Below are 8,949 nucleotides of genomic sequence, written 5' to 3'. Positions count from 1 at the left end.
CATCACCACTCCGCCCTCTCACTGTCATCTCACAGGCGCCCACCCTCAGCACCCAGAACACCCAGACACTCTCCAAAGGACGTGAGCGCATCAGAGGGGATGTGTGCACATCCTGTGGGGGTGTTAGGCATGCCGGGTTGATGGAAGTGCGGTGGAGAGGTGGGGGGAACTTGTGCATGCCTTGGTTTGCAACTGTTGCAGGTGTGGGAGGGCGACAGTGTGCTGGGGGATGTTTGCACGCCAGGGGGGTATGTGCACACTGGAGGCCTCTGGCTTCGCAGATCTGCAAACCCCCGTGGTGCGGCCAGGAGGACATCAGTCTGGCCCGCCACGGTGGCTGTCCCTGCGATCCTGCACCTTCTGGGCCAGGAGGCGGATCTTGGGCAGTCACTCCTGGGCGCTGATGGCTGCCTCCCCGCCATGAAGGGTCACGGATCCGAGTCCCGGGACTGTGCACAGCCTCAAGCGCTGCCCCCCGCCTGGCAGGGTCACAGATCCGGGTCCTGGAGTGCAGACAGCCTACCGCGGTGCCCCCCGCCTGGCAGGGTCACAGATCCGAGTCCCGGACTGCAGACAGACTCCGCAGTGCCCCCCGCCCGGCAGGGTCACAGATCCAGGTCCTGGGACCACGGACAGCCTCAAGCACTGCCACCCCACTCGCGAGGACATGGATCCAGGTCCCAGACAGCGGACAGCCTCAAGCACTGCCCCCAGCCTGGCAGGGTCACGGATCTGGGTCCCGGGACCGTGGACAGCCTCAAGCACTGCCCTCCGCCTGGCAGGGTCACGGATCTGGGTCCCGGGACAGCGAACAGCCTCAAGCGCTACCCCCTGCCTGGCAGGGTCACAGATCTGGGTCCCAGGTCCGCGGACAGCCTCAAGCACTGCCCTCCGCCCGGCAGGGTCATGGATCTGAGTCCTGGACTACGGACAGCCTCCCACGGTGTCCCCCATCTGGCAGGGTCACAGATCCAGGTCCCAGACCGTGGACAGCCTCAAGCACTGCCCCCGCCTGGCAGGGTCACAGATCCGGGTCCCAGACCGCAGACAGCCTTGCCTGCTGCCGCCTGCCTTCAGTATGCAAATTAGCCTCCATCTTGTTGCTCCAGGTTGGGGGTCCCCACTGGGGTGCCTGGCCAGTCTGGGTGAGGGGATGATGGCTGTTTGCAGCTGGTCACACCCCCTTCAGGGAGGGGGTCCACACTGGGGTGCCTGGTCAGTCTGGGTGAGGGGCTGAGGGCCGTTTTCAGGCTGGCGGGCGACTGAAGCTCCAAACCTCTCCTTTTTTTCTTTTTTTTTAAATTCTGGCATTTATTTACCTTCTATGCCTGTCACTGGAACTGAGAGCCAGCTTTCTCTCTGAGGCTCGGCTGCTGAAAGCAGGTTTCTGGCCTTTGTTTACCTTCTGTATTCGAAACTTTGTTGCGACTCCAGCTCTGAGATTCCGGCTGACTGAAAGGAGGTTTCTGGGGTTTTGTTTAGCTTCTATATTTGTTACAATGTTTCAAACTGCAAGTTCAGAGGCCGGCAGCACAGGCGGGGAACATTGGAGTCCTCTGTCACTGAAGCAAGCAAGCCTCCTCTTAGCTTTAAGCTGCCTGGCTGCCGGCCGCCATCTTGGCTGGCAGTTAATTTGCATATCGCCCTGATTAGCCAATAGGAATGGTAGCGGAGGTACGGCTAATTACCATGTTTCTCTTTTATTAGATAGGATTACAAATAAATAATTTTACCTGCAAAAATGTAGCTTTAAAATTACATAAGAACATAATTACCCACACTAATAAGGCGAGATTTAATCATAAGCCTTAACTGTATGATAAACCAGTTGAAGAGCATATACTGCAAAATCTTGCTTTTTTCTTTAATATGCTTTTATTGATATATTTTAGAGATAGAGGAAGGGAGAGGGATAGAGAGATAGAAACATCAATGAGAGAGAAACACCGATCAGCTGCCTCCTGCATGGAGAATTGAGCCTGCAACCCAGGCATATGCCCTGACCAGGAATTGAACCAGCAGCATCTTAGTTCATGGGTCAACACTCAACCACTGAGCCACACTGGCCTGGCTTGCTTTCTATTCTGAAACAATTTTTCAAGTGGCCAGGTTTCGGGAAAATTGACTTTTAATTTTTCATGAAAGTCTCAGAATTCATTTGCAACCAAATAAGCATGGAACTCCTACACATCTATTTCCTTTTCACGTTTCTCTTGATTTGACCACAAAAGCTACGTAATTTATAGGAAGTCAATTTAACCTCTTTACTTAGAAACAAGAAGTTACAAATTTCAAGGGTATTTTTAGGGGTACTGAAAGTTTACAATTTCATTTAAGTTTTAAGAAAAAGAATTACGTAATTGGGTCATAGTTTGTAACTTTGATTACTATTTTTTAAAAACCTAATACAAAATATAGTCTAAACTAGGAAATAACAGAAATACTTTTTAAAAAGATAAAATTAGAATGATTATGAGTATAAATGTAGAAGCCAATGTATCTTAAAATCCAATGAAGCCAAAAAGTTATTTTCCTTAAAATATTTGTGTCTATATAAGCAACAAGTGGGCAAAAATTATAAAATTCTCTTAGTTACAGCAGAATCACTTTTTAGTGTCTCTTGTGACAGCTATGTGACTTGACTAATATAATATGGCTATTTCTCTGCAAATAAATCTACTTTTCTGCCTATACGATACCTGCACCTTAGATTTATCTACTTGGGGAATAACACAGAACCACTTGAAATGTTGGAAACATTTCAGACTGCGAGAGTTTATTTAAGACTAAAGGACAGTAGTCTGTCTTCATTCTTGTTCTTTGCGATTTTTTTCATCATCGGATAAAAGGATATGTACATTGGGGCAATCCTCTTGAGATACAATATTCCAGTTGCACCCGTGTGATGACGACAGCACCCCTCAGAGGGAGGGACCCGACAGATGGGGAGCAGGGAATTCTGAAAACCAAAGCGATGACAGAGATGCTAAGCCTTTCCTTCAGGTGTCTGACACCCCTCTTCAGGCGGCCTGCAGGCCAGGCATCGGCTGGACCTTTACTACTTGATGTCCTGGCAGGATGACCTGGGCCCTGCTAGACAGTGTGCAGAGCCACCTGGACCTGGGGGGGGGGAGGGGGAGAGTAGCCCCACCCATCCCCTGCAGCCACTCCTGGTACAGCTCCTGCACATGGGCGCTGGTCTCTGGGGGCCACACCAGGAGGGCAGCATAGATGCCTTCTATCTGCCACACACCCGTCCTCTGCCTGGGCCTGGCCCCTGCCGCTTAGGCATGCCCAGCACAGGCCGGGACCTCCACGAAGTGGCAGGGGAACTTGCCCCTCTACAGCTTTAGGACCACTTCTGGACGTTCTGAAAGCCGTAGCAGCCTCAAAGCGTAGCAGAACCTCTCCGTCCCTTTCAAGGGTGACCTCCTGGAAGTCTTTGTTCCTCAGAGTGCGGTAGGTGAGCACCCTCATGTCCTCGTTGAGCAGCTCCTTGGTCATGTGCCCGAAGATGTGCACCAGGTACCCGTCGGAGCTGGCACCCCCGTGGAGCTTCACCTCCTCCTCCTTCATGTCTCCAAACAGAGTGTCCACGCTGGCGTCATTCGAGGCGAGGTCACTTTGCTCCATTATCTGGACAATTTCACCTGAGGTTAAGACGCAGTCAGCACCCTGGTAACTACGTGAAGCTGTGGGAACATTTTCTCAAAGGGCCTCCAGTTTCTTGTCACAACACAGGGCCACAATGACATGGAAAATCTTGTCTGGGGACAGTTCTGCTGTTCTGGTGAAGTAATCCTTCACCAGAGAGCCCATGATCTGCTGGGGAGACTTGGCCATGCAGAGGTGGGGGTGATGGGGTGACCCAGCACACGCTCTGCATATCAGTCCCAGCCAGGGCAGGCGGAGGTCAGCATGGGTAGCCGGGGCTCTTCCTCACGGTGCTGGCAGTACTGACACACAAATTCCTCCTGACTCTCCAGGATGCTGAAGTCCGCAGCTATCTTCATGTCAAAGACAGTGCGTCCCGAGGCTTTTGAGGAAGCCGCAGAGCCTTCTGGATGCATCAGTGACACTGAGGCTGAATTTAGCAGCAAAATAAGGCAGGGACTGAGGACACACGGACACTGCCAGCACCTTGTGCTGTGAGGTATTATATTTCTTATTACGGTTCAGAACACGGAAGAAGTCCTTGGTGTTCTGCTGAGAAACTTGGACTCCTTCCTCTGTGGTCACACAACTGTCACACGCCAGGCAGTCACTCAGAAATATCTTGGCATCGGCCAACTTATGGCATTCTCCCTTCTCTCCGTTCTCCTGAGCTGGACTCCGGACGTTGACTGCGGCATTCTCATGGTCGTTGGTTTTTTTTTTTTTTTTTTTTACTACATTCCTTCTGCGTGCAGTGATCACACTGCATCTGGAGCGGGGCAGGCAGGGGCCGGCTGGAGTGACTGGAGGAAGCACAGGGAGAGCAGTCAGTCACCGCTGGTCGCCCCTGGCGCTGCTGGCGGTATCCTTTCTTCCTTGTGGAGCGTCTAGGGAGGGGAAATGGCCGCAGTGCCTGAGGTCGAGTTCCAGGAGGACGGCAGCACTGTTGGGATCATGCAGGAGGCACTGGTCCGATGGTGCTTGGCCTGTCCTCTTCAGATTGAACCTTCAGGACTACTAAGGGATCTAGTCCAAGGGAGGGGAAGTGGCTGCAGTGCCCAAGGCCGAGTTCCAGGAGGCCAGCAGCGCTGTCAGGATCGTGCCAGTGGCGCTGGTCCATTGGTGCCTGGCCTGTCCTCTGGAGATTGAATTTACAGGACTACTAAGGAAGCCAGTCCCCAGTTCTGCCCCTCCTCCAACACCGATTGAAACCAAGAGGCCTGCCTTCCAGCTGCCTGCCAGTCCCCAGGCCACTCATTCCTGTTCCCTGTTAATCATCCCCTGATCAATGGGAGTCTGCAGGCCGGGGGAGGGACCAAGCAGTCTGGCTTCTGCCCGCCCCGATCAAAATGTCGCTGCTGCATGGATTCATTGGAGCCTGAGGGACCCTGGTTCCCCCATTAGTCATCCCCTGATCAATGGAGCCTGAGAGCTGGGGGGATGGATCCGTGGTCCCTGGGTTTTTATATATTAGGATTTTTTACTCTGATCTCTTTCCTACATTCCATACCTGCCTATCAACTCCTTACCCACACTCTCTACTTCAATATCAAATAGGCATCATAACCTTAAAATGCTCAAAACTAATCTAACCTCAACTCTTGCCTTCCATTGCAGCAGGGTTTTGTGGTCTTTCTGCTTCTGTCCTTGCAGAAATTGCAAAGCAACCCCCATTTTCATGCTTTGACTTTACTTATCTTCAAGCCACTTCCTTACCAACTGAATTGTTATAGTTTTGTTTGTTTGTTTTGTTTTTGCATTTCTTCCTCTATTTCAATCCGCATGAAAGTATCAGTTTTGTTGTATTCACTGCTATATCCCCAGTGCCCAGAACATTGTCAGGCAGATAATAACTTTATTTGTTGAATTAATGAATCAATTAATGTGTGTATATGACAGTGAGTGACAAAGGGAGTAGGTCCAGGTGGTAGTATTAGAAAAGGTGGTCAGAAAGGACTTTTCTGGATAATTCAGATTTCTCCTAGGCTTTGCATTAGTAGCTACAATAGTGCACAGGAAAGAATTAGGCATTGCAGAAATGATGTGCAAATATCAATTCCAAAAAATAAGACAAGAGGCCTTGTTACTTTGGGGTACCATGTGCCTTTCTTAGTCATATCCCTGCTCTAAAAGGTGCTATGACTCTGTAGCTCTCAAAAAACTTTACTACCAATGGTCCATTCGATACCCAGCTTGGCTTTGCTGAAAAAGTGTGTGTATTTTTCTGGGCAGATGATATTGGTGGTATTGTGGTAGGGAATCTAGTGTAAACAATAAAAAATTTATATAGTTTGTACTGCATTGATTCCTTTTCCTGCGCCAGTTAACCACTAAATATTTAAGTCTATATCCTCAAGACTCTTCCTATCTTTGCCATGGGAGAATGATGGGAGCTCAAAGAGCAGTGGTGTGCAGACTGCTGCTACTTGTGAGGATGAACATGTTGGCTTTTGCATGGGTTTTAGGTAGATCCACTTGATCCATAATGTTAGTCTTCACCCGCAGTGGAACTATTCAAAAATTTTTAATTGAGCTGAGACCTAGATGGTGATTGATTTTTAGTTTGGGAAGACAATATTATTATTGTTGTTATTTCATATCTGATAGTTGAAGATAGCACAATATTTTTTTCTTTGGGGGGAAAGGAACCTTGGTTTTTCTGCTATATTTTTTCTGGATAAATCTTAAAATCATTTTTTCCAATATTCTCAAGGTCATTATTGACCCATTGCTCTATTCTCTATTCAGTACTCAATTTTCTTTTTAATGGACTTTAAAAAAGAATTTGACACAATTGATATTTCCCTTTCCTTTATAAACATTCTTTTTTTTGGCTATTAGAGAAATAGTACTAGTAATATCTACACTAATAAAAGACAAAGATGCTAACTGACCATAACTTCGCTAGGCCCAAGCCACGCCCACCAGCCAATCAGAGCGACTATATGCAAATTAACCCAATCAAGATGGCAGCCGGCAGCCACTGAGTTGGAGCAAGCAGGAGGCTTGGTTGCCCTGGCAATGGAGGAAGCCAAGCTTCCTGCCTGCCCTGGCCGGCTGTGGCCTCCGCAAAAGGCAACAAAGTTTTAAGTATAGAAGCTAAATAAATCCCAGATCCCTGCTTCCAGCCAGCCTCCACTGGGAGCTTGGGTGGCTGGGGGCTGTTGCCAGCCTGCAAACAGCCATCAGCCCCTCACCTAGGCTGTCCAGGCACCCCAGCGGGAACCCCTACCATGAAGGGGCTGTGGCCAGCTTGCAAACAGCCATCAGCCCCTCACCCAGGCTGGCAGAGGTGGGCAGTTAGGGGTGACCAGGCCAGCAGGGGTGCAGTTGGGGCCAACCAGACTAGCAGAGGGGGGCAGTTGGGGGTGACCAGGCTGGCAAGAGGGGCAGTAAGGGGTGACTAGAGCAGTGGGGGGGGGGTCAGTTAGGAGAGACCCGGCCAGTAGGGGGGGCATTTGGGGGCAACCTGGCTGGCACAAGGGCCAGTTAGGGGTGACCAGGCATGCAGGCAGGTGAGCAATTAGTAGCCAGCGTTCCAGGATTGTGAGAGGGATGTCTGATTGCTGGTTTAGTCCCGATTCCCAGGATCAGACCTATACCAGCAGTCAGACATTCCCCGAGGGGTCCCGGATTGGAGAGGGTGGAGGCTAGGCTGAGGGGACCCCCCCCCCCATATGCACGAATTTCATGCATCGGGCCTCTAGTGTGTTTATAAAGCAGTAAAGTTTGTCATATTACTTTGTCATATGTATGTTTCATATAATAAAATTGAAAAACATAACTAGACTGATTGCTTTTGCATGCTTCACAAAAATAATTAGATTAATAAAAGCCAAAGAGTCTGTGAGTTAAAGCACATTACTTGATGATTTTTGTGTTCTGAATACAGCCTAGCGTAAATGAAATTGGCTGGTTGATTTCTGACACAAGGCTGCTTTTCAGCCTTCTTTTTCTGTATTCCAGCAACTCACATGGGCAAACCTTCAGTTCCTCTTGTGAAATGGCGCTCTCTAGTGGTTCTGTGAGGTCTTAAAAAAAGAACTAGCTCCTATGTGACTGAGTTGGACAAATCTCTGTGGAGAATCAAATCAGAGACTCTCATGCTGCTCTCCCTGCAAACATCTCCATTTCCCAACTGAATACCTTCACCAGATGCTACCTTCTTACTTAATCATTAGCCAAACACTAGTGAAGTCTCATGGCCATAGTCTTTAGCTTTCCATTCTGGATTTGCTACAATTGCCAAAGATTTGAGATCTAGATACCTACATTTTAAACTACTTCATCTCAATGAATAAAGTTATTTCTTTTTTAAAAAATATGTTTTTATTGATTTCAGAGAGGAAAGAGAGGAAGAGAGAGATACAAACATCAATGATGAAAGAGAATCATTGATCAGCCACCTCTGGACCCCCGCCCCCTACTGGAGACTGAGTTTGCAACCTGGGCATGTGCCCTGACCAGAATCAAACCCAGGACCCTTCAGTCCACAGGCCAATGCCCTACCCACTGAGCCAAACTGACTAGGGCAAAGTTATCATTTCTAGAACTGTGTTACTCTTTTTGGTTTGGGCCTAAGGGAACTTTTTATAGTGAGAAAAAGTTCTAAACTTGATTTAGTGATGATTACAAACATCTATATATTTACAAAAATCCATCCATTCATATGCATGCATTAAGTGAACAACATGGTTTGTAAATTTGACTTAACTAAAGCTAAGAGAAAAAATGCACACATTTCTGCTCTGCATCATGAATATTGGGCATTATCTTCAAATATCAGAAAAGATCATTGGAAAACATGGTTTCTTTACTGAATTTACCCTGATTTTTCAAATATTATGTTTAGGGTATCGTTAGCATGCCAAAAATTGTCAGTATGTTTTTCTTCAAATTATATAATTATAGCATTAGTATAATTTGAAAAGTTTTAAGATCAAAAAATAGGATTTAACTGTTAGGTAATTGCAAGCTAAGTACTAGGGCGTGTAACTGAAAATTTACATATTTAGGCTAAAAAAGGCAGCTATATATATCATTTAACTGAACTCTTAAAAGGATATAATTTCTATTCCCCTGACTTTATGGAGTTATGAGAAGAAATTTTTTAAAGAACCGTTATGATATTAAATTAAACATGTGGTAGAAAGTTGAGAAATCATGGTATCTAGGTCATGAGTAAAAGAAAAGAAAACATTTCCTCTGAGGTTTTCACCAACAATGAAACTGTGAAGCCTTGGATGTACCCTGAGTGGACACCCTGAAAACAAATTAGTAGTTTGAGGACAAACC

The 8,949-nt window shown here is 47.5% G+C and overlaps 1 pseudogene; it reads right to left on the bottom strand.

Moving 5' to 3' along the window:
- Window positions 1-3,020: 3,020 nt before the first annotated feature.
- LOC102254501 lies at window positions 3,021-4,423 on the bottom strand (annotated as a pseudogene).
- Window positions 4,424-8,949: the final 4,526 nt, after the last annotated feature.

The sequence above is a fragment of the Myotis brandtii genome, unplaced genomic scaffold (assembly GCF_000412655.1).
Source record: "Myotis brandtii unplaced genomic scaffold, ASM41265v1 scaffold337, whole genome shotgun sequence".
Taxonomy (NCBI): domain Eukaryota; kingdom Metazoa; phylum Chordata; class Mammalia; order Chiroptera; family Vespertilionidae; genus Myotis; species Myotis brandtii.
Note: the sequence above shows the minus strand (reverse complement) of the source record. Positions and strands in the feature narration are given on the sequence as shown.